Source organism: Chionomys nivalis, chromosome 11, assembly GCF_950005125.1.
Source record: "Chionomys nivalis chromosome 11, mChiNiv1.1, whole genome shotgun sequence".
NCBI classification, from domain to species: Eukaryota; Metazoa; Chordata; class Mammalia; order Rodentia; family Cricetidae; genus Chionomys; species Chionomys nivalis.
Window position 1 is genome coordinate 6,090,775 of NC_080096.1, and position 13,190 is coordinate 6,103,964.

A 13,190-nucleotide genomic window follows, 5' to 3' on the forward strand; every position below is an offset into this window, starting at 1 on the left:
GACCCATGTTTGGTGGCTCACAACCACCTGTGATTCCAGCTCTTAGAGATCCAATACCATCTTTGGTCCTCTGAGGGAACCTATGCACATGTGCGTACACTTACACACAGACACATACGTACACCTATACAGACACATGCATACAGACACATACATCTACACACAGACACATACATACACACAGACACAAACATACATACACACAGACACATACGTACACCTATACAGACACATGCATACAGACACATACATCTACACACAGACACATACATACACACAGACACATACATACACCTATACAGACACATACATACAGACACATACATACAGACACATACGTCTACACACAGACACCTACATACAGACATATACATCTATACACAAACACATATATACACCTATACAGACACATACATACACACAGACACATACATACACCTATACAGACACATACATACAGACACATACATCTACACACAGACACATACGTCTACATACAGATACATACACACACATTATTAAAAATAAAACAAATCTTGTTGGATGTGATCATGCACGTCTTTAATCCTTGCGTTTGGGGGAAGCAGAGGCAGGTGGATCTCAATGAGTAGGAGGCCATTCTGGTCTACACACTGAGTTCTAGACCAGCCAAGGCTACATAGTGAGATTCTAAAACAAACTTATTTTTTATTTTATTTTGTGTGTATGGCCATTTTGCTTGCATCTACAAGTGTCACTTGCATGCTTGGTGCCTGTACAGGCCAGAAGAGGGCATCAGACCTCTGGAAATGGAGTTAGAGATGGTTGTGAGTCACCATATAGTTGCTAGGAATTGAACCCAGATTTTCTGGAAGAACAGCCAAGTGCTCTTAACGGCTGAGCCATCTCTCTAACCCCCTCAATATTAGTTTTTTTCTCCACAGCTATACATTGAGCTCAAGGCCTTCTCATACACTCTGGACAAGTGCTCTGCCAATGAGCAGCATCTCTGGCCCTCTCAGTAACATTTTTTTTTTGGTTTTTCGAGACAGAGTTTCTCTGTAGCTTTGGTGCCTGTCCTGAAACTAGCTCTTGTAGACCAGGCTGGCCTCAAACTCACAGAGATCCGCCTGCCTCTGCCTCCCGAGTGCTGGGATTAAAGGAAAAATTTATGATTTTAAGGCAAAACTTAGTCAGGCTTGGTGGTACATGCCTTAAGTCCTAGCACTCAGGAGATTTCTTGTGAGTTTGAGGCCAGCTTGGTCTACAAAGTGATTTTCAGGACAGTCAGGGTGGTTACACAGAGAAGTCCTGTCTTGAAAAATCAAAACCAAACCAAACAAACAAACAAAAAAAAAGTAAACAAAGCAACAAAAAACACCGTGCAAAACCAACAATAGAACCCTTCCCCCAGCAAAAGCCAACCAACCAACCCAAAGCCCTGTAGTACAAACTGAGCTGGCTCTGAGCTCAAGGTCCTCGGGCCTCGGCCTCAGGAGTGCACCATCTTGTCTGGCTTGCTTTTCATTTGAGAGGAGAATTTCCCTGCATTACCCACGCTGGTCTTGAACTCCTGGGCTCCATTGCTCCTCTGTCATTAGTCTCCTGAGTAGCTGGCACTCTAGGGGTGCACCACCACACTTAGCTCCCTTGCACAGACATGCATGCAGGAAAAACACCAATGCACATAAAAATAAATCAATCTTTAAAAATAAATTAATTGTACTGGGACTCCCTGGGTTCTTCCTCTTGTTCATACAGAGCAGGCGTGCCTTAGCCTGTTCTGTGCTGGTCCGTTGGTCTTGAACGCCTCTCATCTCATCATTGGCAAACTATTCCCAGTGCTCACGGCGCTAATTAAAAAGCCACCTGCTATTGGCAGGCGCTAAGAGTGAGCAGTTTCATCCAGTCTTTCAAAGATGGGCTGCAATCACCCCAGGGTTCTGCACTCCCAATGGGGGGCAGCTGATGGCCTCTGGGAAGTAGTCCGAATGGAAGCTACACTGGCAGTTTTGGGAGGCACTGCAGGCAGGGGTTCCCCTCCTCATGCTCTCAGTACCACAGTGGGTCTCAGGCAGTGTCCAGCAGGCGGCCTTCCTCCTCACTCTTCTTGTTTAGAAGGCTGGACGACCGGGGATGACCCGTCAGTAAAGGGTTACCATGCAAACTTGAGAACCTGAGACCAGAACCCAACACCCATGTGAAAAGTTGGGTGTGATCGTGCACCTTAACCCTAGGGCTGAGGGTGCAGAGACAGGAAAACACCTGTGTCGTCTGGCCAGCCTGTCTAGTCAAATCAGCCAGCTCTAGGTTCAGCAAGAAACGCTGTTCAAAAAGTAAGGAGGAGAGGAATGGAGGAGGACCCCCAACCTTGACCTCTGGCCACAGTTGTGGGTGTGTGAGAGTATTCATGAAGACACACAAACACACAACACACACACATGACAGAGAGAGAGAGACGACAGACAGACAGACAGAACACAGTTTTAGAAAACTGTTCCTGAAATCAGGCATGATGGTTTCACTACTTAGCACTCCCAGCAAAGGCAGGGGGATCTCTGTGAGTTCAAGGCTAGCCTGGTCTACAGAGTGAGTTCCAGGACAGCCAGAGTTACATAATGAGACCCTGTCTTGGGTAGGTGAAAACTTTGTCTGAAACTTTTAATATATTTATAATGGGAGCTTCTGGGAGTCGGTTCAAGTTTTCTCAAACATTCATGTATGCCAAGTGGCCCCTTCTCTGTGGATGTTGGTTCGGGGATATTTGCTGTACACTGCACCCAATATTTCCCCTCATTACCTTCCCTTTTAAAGGAAACATGACCAGTTAGTGACCTGGAAGGTTTGACTAGAGACGCCTTAGAGAAATGCCTGTCTGGATGGCTCTCTTCAGCTTAGTTAACTCATGTTTGCCATCCAGTTTCATCTCAGGCTAGAGGCGATTTCAAAGCATAATGTTATGACAGAGGTCATTCCAAAGATTTGGGACAAGCTGTTCTGTTTGCCGAGCCGTCACTCAGGCTAAGCAAATGTCAATGGGAATCTTCAGGCAAATTAACTTCCTCTCAATGGGTCTTTTATCTCCTCTGTCTTCACATCCATTTACATAACTGACCAGTCAAACACACACGCATGAAAGGAATTGCTCAAATAAGAAAAACAGAGAGATTGAGGTCATAGTGAGATTTGGTATCAAAAAGCAAAAATAAACCAGGTTGTAGTTTGGTTGCCTGCTGCTCAATGAGGCCCTGCATTTGGTCCCCACCACGGCATAGATCAGGTATTTTTGGCCTATATCCTGTAATTCCGGCACTCAGAAAATAGAGGCAGAAAAATGTGAATTTCAAGGTTATCCTTACATAACATGAGTGTGGGTGACCCACCAAACAGCCACATCACTGTAGAGTCTCACTTCAGCATGGATGAAAATGTCCTCAGAGCTTCAGCTACCCTTCCATCGCCTCCTGAGATCACGAGACCACGTGCAAGTGGACAGAATTACACACAGCTGTGGGGCGTGTGGAAGAGGAGGGATAGGTTAGAATGGCTGGACTCTCAGGTGAGAGGCTTTGAGATCTCCACCTCTCCTCTGACGGAACGTCAACAAGCCCAATTGTATTTTGTTTTTGTTTGTTTTGTTTTAGATTTACTTATGTGGGGAGCTGGAGAGATGGCTCAGAGGTTAAGGACGCTGACTGTTCTTATAGAGGTCCTGAGTTCAATTCCCAGCAACCACATGGTGGCTCACAACCATCTAAAATGAGATCTGGTACCCTCTTCTGGCATGCAGTCATACATGGAGGCAGCACACTGTACTGTATACATAATAAATAAAATCTTTAAAAAAAAAAAGATTTACTTATGTGTATGAGCATTTTGCCCGTATGTATGTGCACCATGTGTGTCTAATGTGTGTGGAGGTTAGAAGGGGGTGTTGGATCCCCAGGAACTGGAGTTACAGGTGGTTATAAGCCACCATGTGGGGGCTGGGAACTCTCTGCAAGACCAGCAAGCGCCGTTAAGCACTGAGCCATCTCTCTTTGCCCAACAAGCCCTGTCTTGACTGTCGTACATCTTGAAGCCACAGAAGATGGCAATGCCTATTATTTTTGGTTGGTCAGCATTCTGTGACAGTGAGTTTGAAGCCAGCCTGGGTATATTAGATCCCGTCTTTAAAAAACATAAAAGATGTTGGGAGGTGGTGGTGCACACCTTTAACCCAAGCACTCAGGAGGCAGAGTTAGAGGTCAGCCCGGTCTACAAAGTGAGTTCTAGGACAGTCAGAGCTACACAAACCTGTTGTGGAGTATTACTTTAGCTGTGTAAAGGTGTGTTACATTTGTTTACGCTACATTTGTTTAATTGTGTAGAGATGTGTTGCTGTTTCACCTTGCTTGCCTGAGGTACCTGAATTGTCTAATAAAAAGATGAATGGCCAATAGCTGGGCAGTAGAGGGATAGGCAGATCTGGCCGGCCGAGAGATTAAGTAGGAGGAATCTAAACTCAGAAGAAAAGAAAGAGGAGAGCCAAAGGGGAGGACCGTAGGACTCAGCCAGCCATGATAAGCTTAATAGGAGCAGACCACCCAGAGGAAGTTCTTTACTACCAACCATTATCACCTGTCAGTGTTGGACCCAGCCATGATAAGCTTAATGGAGGCCTGATTCTCAGGAGTTTACCCTGCAGCAATACCTGGTTGCAGGAAGGACCACAAACTGAGATTACCGAAGCACCACCCAAGAACAGACCATCCAAATAAATGCCTAACATTCCAACTGCTGTAGATAGGATCACCTTCCAGCACACACTCACTAGAACACCCCTAGACAAATGTCAGCTAATCAGGGGTCCTGAACCTTAGAAATCCCTCACCCCCACCTTTACTACTAAAAAAACCCAATTCTCACTGAGCTCAGGGCTCTCCGTGTATTCCAATACATTGGACACACGGAGAGACCAGGTTTGCAAACTTTTTTTATTTTTTTATTTTTTTTTATTTTCGAGACAGGGTTTCTCTGTAGTTTTTTGGTTCCTGTCCTGGAACTAGCTCTTCTAGACCAGGCTGGCCTCGAACTCATAGAGATTCGCCTGCCTCTGCCTCCTGAGTGCTGGGATTAAAGGCGTGCGCCTCTACCGCCCGGCTTAGGTTTACAAACTTGTATAAAATAAAGGCTCTTTGCTTTTACATACGGAAATCGGTCTCCTTGTTGTTTTTTGGGGAGCCTTTGCAGATCAGGGCATAACAAACAAGGGAGAAAGAAAGAGAGAGATGCCCAGGGACAGCCAGCAAGGCAGATGCCAGCCAGCAAGACACTGAATAGGACATATGGAGTGAAAGAAAGGTGAAAAGTCCTGAGGTAAAAGATAGATGAAGAGGGCTGGAGAGATGGCTGAGGTTAAGAGCACTGCCTGCTCTTCCAGAGGTCCTGAGTTCAATTCCCAGCAACCACATGGTGGCTCACAACCATCTGTAATGAGATCTGGTGTCCTCTTCTGGCCTGCAGACAGAATACCAAGAATACTGTATACATAATAAATAAATCTTTAAAAAAAAATAGATGAAGAGAAACCGATTAAATTAAGTTATGAGAGCTGGTGGGACAAGCATAAGCTAAGATTGAGCATTCATAACTAATAATAAGTCTGTGTCATGATTTGAGAGCTTGTTGGTGGCCCACAGAAAGCCTGCTACAAAACCTGCCTCAAAAAGTAACAAAATAGGGCTGGAGAGATGGTCCTGAGTTCAATTCCCAGCAACCACATGGTGGCTCACAACCATCTATAATGAGGTCAGGTGCCCTCTTCTGGCCTGAAGGCATATATTGTATACTAAATAAATAAATAAATATTAAAAAAAAGCAATAAAACAGCCGGGCGGTGGTGGCACACGCCTTTAATCCCAGCACTCGGGAGGCAGAGGCAGGCAGATCTCTGTGAGTTTGAGGCCAGCCTGGTCTACAAGAGCTAGTTCCAGGACAGGCTCCAAAGCTGTTTTGAAAAACCAAAACCAAAACAAACAAACAAAAAAAGCAACAAAACAAAATATGACAAAATCTATCAATGTAATATTAGCACACCTTTGGTTCCTGCAGAGGAGGCAGAGGCAGGAGGATTTCTGTGAGTTGAGACCAGCCTAATCTACATAGTAAGGCCCCCTAAAAAAGAAAATCTATCAACAGTTGGTGGAGAAAATTAAACACAGAATTATTACCCAGTGATTCCATTTGTAGGTATGTAACCAAAGGAAGAGGAAATGGCCATCAAAACTGCTACAAACAGGCTGGCAGGATGGCTGCCATGGGTAGGTAATGGCACCTGCTGTCAAACCTGAGGACCAGGCTTTGGTCCCGGTATTGACATCGTGGAAGGAGAGAACCAACTCCCTCAGTGTCTTCTGACCTCCACATGTGTGCATACATGTGGCACACACACACATAAAATGTAATAGAAAAAAGTTTCTCTGTAGCTTTGGTGCCTGTCCTGGAACTAGCTCTTGTAGACCAGGCTGGCCTCGAACTTACAGAGATCCAACTGCCGCTGCCTCCCGAGTGCTGGGATTAAAGGCGGGCACCACCACCACCCGACTAGAAAAAAGTTTTAAAGCTATAAATAATTACACAAAGTTTCATAAGAGCTTGTTGTTAATAACAAAAGATGGAAATTGCAGTTGAACAAGGCTAAGCAAAAACATGCTATATACTGTTCCTCCCTCCAACGTACAGATGGAGTCCTGTGTTGCTCAGGCTAGCCTCCAGCTCCTGGGTCAGGTGGCTCTCCGTGGCTGTCCCTGAACCCAGGGCTACTGGTGCACACCTCTGTGCCTGGCTCATGATGTTAGTTAAAGCTGAAGATACCATTGCTTTGCACTAAACTTTTCCAGTAGCCCCAACAGACCAGGCTAAAATTCAATGTGGAGTCACGCTCCAGTGCCACCTCCACCACGTAAAATGAACTCTTTGTCTTAGCAAAGAAATCAAGATGAAAGAGAGGTCACAGTCCAGTTTCCCAAACTTGACAGCTTCAATTGGGCAGAATTCCTTCTGCCTTAATCTTTTCAAAAAAATGACCTAAGCAACCAACCTGCTGTTAATCCTTCCACTGTGGTTCTCCCCATGTCTCCCTGACCCTGTTTAACAAGGGAAGCGTTTCGGAGCCGTCAATCCACCTTCTGTGCTTTGTTATTTTATTTATTTTGTGCATCTGTGTGTGTTGTATGCAGTCACATGTGCTTTGGGTCAGAGGACAACTTTAGGGAGTCGTTTCTTCCCTAGCACGGCATGGGCCATGGGATTGAACTAAGGTCATTTGGCTTGGCAGCAGGTACCCACTAAGCATCTCTCTGGCCCCTGTTCTGTTTTCTTCAGCCTTTAACCTGTCTCTGAAGACAGCCCTCTCTCAGATCACTTGATCCTATAGTATGGAATAAAAGCTATAATTTACTTCTGGAAATGACAATAAAGCCAATTATGGTCTTTCACCTAAATTGTAATTTTTTTTTAAATGGGTTTTGGATTTTTTTTTTATTTATTATGTGTACAGTATTCTCAGTATTCTATCTGCATGTATGCCTGCAGGCCAGAAGAGGGCACCAGATCTCATTACAGGATGGTTGTAAACCACCATGTGGTTGCCGGGAATTGAACTCAGGACCTTTGGAAGATCAGGCAGTGCTCTTAACCGCTGAACCATCTCTCCAGCCCCCTAAATTGTAATTTTACATATGGGTAATATGTGTCACAGCACATTACCTTGTCATCAGACACTGAAGTACGGACACATGATAGAGTGTGAATGAGCTTCCAAACAAGCCGAGTGAAAGACACCCTACGTAAAGGCTGCTGGTGTATGGTTTCATGCATAGAAAACATGCAGGGCAAGTAACCCTGGATGCCAGGCTGTGCCCTGCTCCAGGTTGAGGGGGTCCCTGCAGGTGTCATACTGACAGGGAAGCGAATCCTATGAAAAGCTAAGGATGAAAACCCGGTGTAGACTGATTTGTCAACCTGGGTCAGAGCATGGAAAGTCTAATGCTAGGCCGTTTATTCCCAGGGTAGTTAAACACTTCCTGTTGCCTGCAAGATGTAGCACTCTTGGCTCCAGTGCCATCTCTGCCTGCATGGCGCCAAGTTCCCCACCATGACAATAATTGAACCTCTGAAACTGTAAGTGAGCCCCCACAATTAAATGTTTTCTTTATAAGAGTTGCTGTGGTCATGGTATTTCTTCATAGCAATAGTAAACCCTAAATAAGACACACGATAGAGTTTGGAGAAAGTTTCCTGGTGGAAACTGTGCAATCCCTAGTGCACAAGCAAGCGTGATTAGATTGACACTCATCTCAGGGTAATGCCATTCCCTCCAATCAGTTGGGGTGTAGAGATAAGCTACCCGTACTAGTTTACCGGCCAAAGGCCTGGTCTCTGTCATAGAGATAGCACAGAGGTCATTTGGACAGTTAGCCACATCTGGTCCTGGTTGTGGAAGTGTGGGGGAGCCTCTGGCTATCAGGGCCATTTAGATTACCAGCCGCCTCCAGTCCTGGTTGTAGGAGCTTATAGGGCCTGTCCCAACAGTTGACACAGATCACCAGGCTGTTAATCTCTTCCCAGCTCTCTGGATGGAAAAACAGGTTTTTCATCTTTCCCACTGGAAAGACAACCCTGTGTGCTTAACATTCCTGGTTTCTCTGGAGATCTGCAGGTGCGAGGAGCTTCCGTGCTGTGCTCCCAACACCAGGTCACACTGCATGTCTTAAAACAGTTGCAGCTTCTTCTTTTTCCTCCTCCTACAAGACAGGTCTCATTATGTTGCCTTGACTAGCCTGGAACTCCCAGAGGTCCCCTGTGTCTGCTGAGTACTGGGGTTAAAGCTGTGTACCAGTATGTCCAGCCAATGACGTGGTTATATATATCCATTTTTATTTTATGTCTCTGTTGAGTGTCTGCATCTATGTATGTGCACTATTAGTAGTCAATGCTCATGGAAGTCAAAAGAGCGCATCTGGTCCCTGGATCTGGAGTATTTTTGGTTGTGAGCCACCACGTGGGTGCTGGGAACCAAACCTGCCTGGGTCCTCTGCAAGAACTGCCAGGGACCGTAAACTCAGCCATCTCTCCAGCATCCAATGTTATTTTCTTAATTTTGTTCCCCAAAGCAGAGTGGACACCAAGACTTGAGTGACTTCTAAAACAAGTGGCAAGGTAGAGGATAAGCCAGGGAGGAAGGAAACCTGAGGTAGGAGCAGGAGGCCCCTTGTCTGCAGCCTAGGGGAAATGTTTAGGTCACCTACAATCCCCTCTGAGCTCTATTCTTTGTTTATTTAAGACAAGCTCACTCGTAGTCCGCCTGGCCCCAAACTTGGCCTGTTTCCGAGGGTGACTAGATGACTCTGAACTTCTGATCCTCTTGCCTTCACCTCCTTGATGCTGGAATTACAAGCAAGCACCACCACACACTGTTTCCACAGGGCCAAGAATCTGATCCAAGGTTCTTACATGCCAGGCAAGAGCTCTACCAACTGATGTATACCCTCGGCCTCTGAGGGCGCCAGATCTCATTACAGACCGTTGTGAGCCACCATGTGGTTGCCGGGAATTAAACTCAGGACCTCTGGAAGAGCCTCTGAGCCATCTTTGCAACCCCTGAACTGTACTCTTTAAGAAGGTTAATGCCAGCCTAGTGTGGTGTCATGTGTCCTGATCTCAGTTCTCTGGAACCTGAGGCAGGAGGATTATGGGTTTGTGATACATAGTGAGTTCAAAGCCGGTCTGGGTTATATTGCAAGATGCTGTCTCAAAAACAAACAGGAGGCCTTGTCAGGTGAAGATACTAGCACATAAGCCTGACAACCCGAGTTCTACCCTCTGGAACTCACAGAAAGATGGAAGGAGAGACCTAACTCCACAAACTTGTCCTCTGACCTTCACACAGACACCATGGCAGGGGCAGAATCTCCACCCCCATAGCTGTCTCCAGTACCATCAAAACAACAACAACAAAAGGTTACTGTTACATTGCACAGTGCTAATTTCACTTCAATAAAACAGAGGCAGGTGCTAGATGCACAGAGTCCAGGGTCTCTGTTATGCTAAGCACATGATCTACCACGGAACCCCGCCCCCAACTCCAATTTTTTTTTATTGCTTTCTCTATAAACAGGTATCTAGAAAAGTTTTTACATTTCCAAACATCCTTTTCTAGACATCTTCCCGCTCATCAGCTAGCCAGCCTGAGGTCACCTTGGGACTAGAGAGCCACCAAGGTCAGGCCTCTCTTCTTGTGGTACCCTCATTGGTCCTTCAGACCACTAGAGACCAGCTGTCAGTAGTCACGTCCTGGGTCTTTCATGAAAACATAACCACAAACCATTTCTGCATGTGTGCTCGCTGGCCACTGGATGTCACGAGTGTACAATCTATACTTGGGACAGAGCCATCGCCTTAAGGGAAGTGGCTTCATGCCATCTGGCGGTGGCTCTCCTTGTCCCTGCAGAGGGCACTGAGGAGTGATGGGCCCATCAGACGCTCTTTTCTTTTTGGAAGTGTGATGTTGTGCTTTCTTGAATAGTTCAGGGGAGCGGTAATGATGTGAGAAAAACAAAAATCTAAGACAAAGTGTTCTTCAGATACTTCACAATGGTTTGACCAAGAGAGGGAAATGGTCTAGGACCCTTTGGTCTCAGACAGCTCACACCTTCCGGCACCTGGAGAATGAAAAAGATGCTCAGCAGGGTGCTTACCAACATTAGTGAATCCCTCCAGCACCACACAGACCAGGTATGGTGAGGCATGCCCAGAATCCCAGCACTTAGAGGCCAGTAAATCAGGAGTTCAAGGCTAGGCTGGGCTACGTGTAACCTTGTCTCAAAAATAACTAATTAAACACTCATTATCATTATCCTATTCCCCAACATCTAGTCCTCAGTTTGACAAGGGAGGAATGTCCATGTTATCATCCTGACTACGGTCTAACGGTCCATCCTGCTTTAGATTTGTGTGATGGCAGGATTCAGGGCCACAGATGGATTTGGCAGGATTTCCTCACTGATAAAAGCATTCCTGGCTCCATCTTTTTGAGGGCAGGTCAGGGAGGGCTGACTGCAAGCTTGGACTTGTGTGACAACGACACCTTAGCATTTATTGTTCTTCAAGCTGGTAGCAAACACCTGGACTCTTGCCTCTGCTCTCCAGTAGCTGGAAGGGCGGTCCTGGGTGCCACCATTGTCATCTAGCTTAAGCTAACTTTATAAGATTTATTTTCTTGGGGCTAGAAAGATGGCTTAGTGGGTTAAAGTGATTGCTCCTCTTTCAAAGGACCTGAGTTCGGTTCTCTGCAACCACGTCAGGTAGCTCACAACTGCCTGGAGCTCTGGCTCTCTTCTGGGCTCCACATACATACCCTACACCTACCATGGCATGCATCCACACAGACACATAAAAAATAAAATAAATCTCTAACTTATGCATATGTCTGTCTGTGTGGTAGATATGCAGGTATACCAATGGAACTGAAAGTGTGTACCACCACACCAAGCCCTACTGGGTTTTGCTTTATTTTTGAGATTGATATAATTATATTTCCCCCTTCTCTTTCCAACCTTCAAACCCTCCCATATGCCTCTCTCTGCTCTCAAATTCACAACCTCTTTGTTCATTGATTGTAATTGCACATATTATATATCTGTATGTATATAGATATACATTCCTGAATATAACCTGTTCGGTCTATGTATGCGTGTTTTCGGGATGCCTTCTGGCTGCTGTGCTCTTCTCTAAGGGAGACCACCTCTCCCGCTCCCAGCTCGCCTCAGTCACCTGTAGTCCTTTGTGCAGGATTGAAGCTGACTTTTTAAAGCACAATCATACTCAGGAAATGGAGGGCTGGAATCTGAGCATAGGGAGATGTTGTATGGTGAGGGCCCGCTTGTTCTTCCCAGCTGCCCAGCTACCTTAGCCCCAGAATAACCACACAAAAATTGTATTAATCAAACCACTGCTTGGCCCATTCGCTCTAGCCTCTTATTGGCTAACTCTCACATTCTATTAATCTGTATATCACCACGTGGCAGTGGCTTACAGGGAAAGATTCTAACCAGCGTCCATCTCAGGTGGAGGATCATGGCGTCTCTCTGACTCTGCTTTCTTCCTCCCAGAATTTGGTTCTGTCTTTTCCACCTACCTTAGTTCTGCCCTATCAGCTAGGCCAAGGCAGTTTCTTTATTTATTAATCAATGAAAACAACATATAGACAGAAGAACCTCCTATACCAGGGAGATGGGAAACAGGAGGTTGAGAAAAGAATGTCCTCGCCTTTGGGTAAGACCTTTCTTTGACTTTCACTTTAAAGAGTTTATGTGTATGTATTTGCATGCATATATGTGCACCACATGCATACAGGTTTGCCTGCGTGTATGTACACCACATGCATACAGGTTTGCCTGCATGTGTATATGTGCACCACATGCATACAGTGCCTGTGGGGTCAGAAGAGGGTGCTGGATCCCCTGGAACCTGAGTTGCAGATGCTTGTGAGTCACCATGTGTGCTACACACCAAGCTCAGGTCCTCCGCAGGAGCAGAGAGCGCTCTTAACTGATGAGGTCCAGCTCCAGGCCCAAGACTTTGCTTCTTCTAAGTCAGGGTCTCACTATGTAACCATGGGCAGCCTGGAACTTACTAAGTAGACCAGGCTAGCCTTGAACTCACATTGATCCACTTGCCTCTGCTTCCTAAGTGCTGGGAGTAAAGGTGTGCCCCAACACATCTGGCTCCCAAGACTTTTTAAACAATTGCCCTAGGCCAGGTCTGGGGACACAGAGCTGCAGGTCTAGCACTTGAGAGACTGAGGTAGAAGGGCCTCAAAATCAAGGCCAGTCTGGGCTACATAGCAAAACCTGCTCTCATTTTTTTAAAGACAGGATCTCATTATGTAGCCCCCCACCCAGCTTGAAACTCACAGAGGGTTGCTTGCCTGTGCGTTCTGAGTGCTGGGATTAAAGATGTGTGCGATCACACCAGAGCCTGGCCTCAAATCTTATATTATTATTACCGAGAGAAGGGTTTACCACCATTCTCCAGGCTGGCACTGACCTTGAATTCACTATGTAGTGGAGGATGACCTTGAACTTCTGAACCTCCCACGTGCTGTGAGGACAGGCATTACATCACCATGCTTGGTGCCGGGCTTATCAGTGCCAGGGATTGAAACCTGT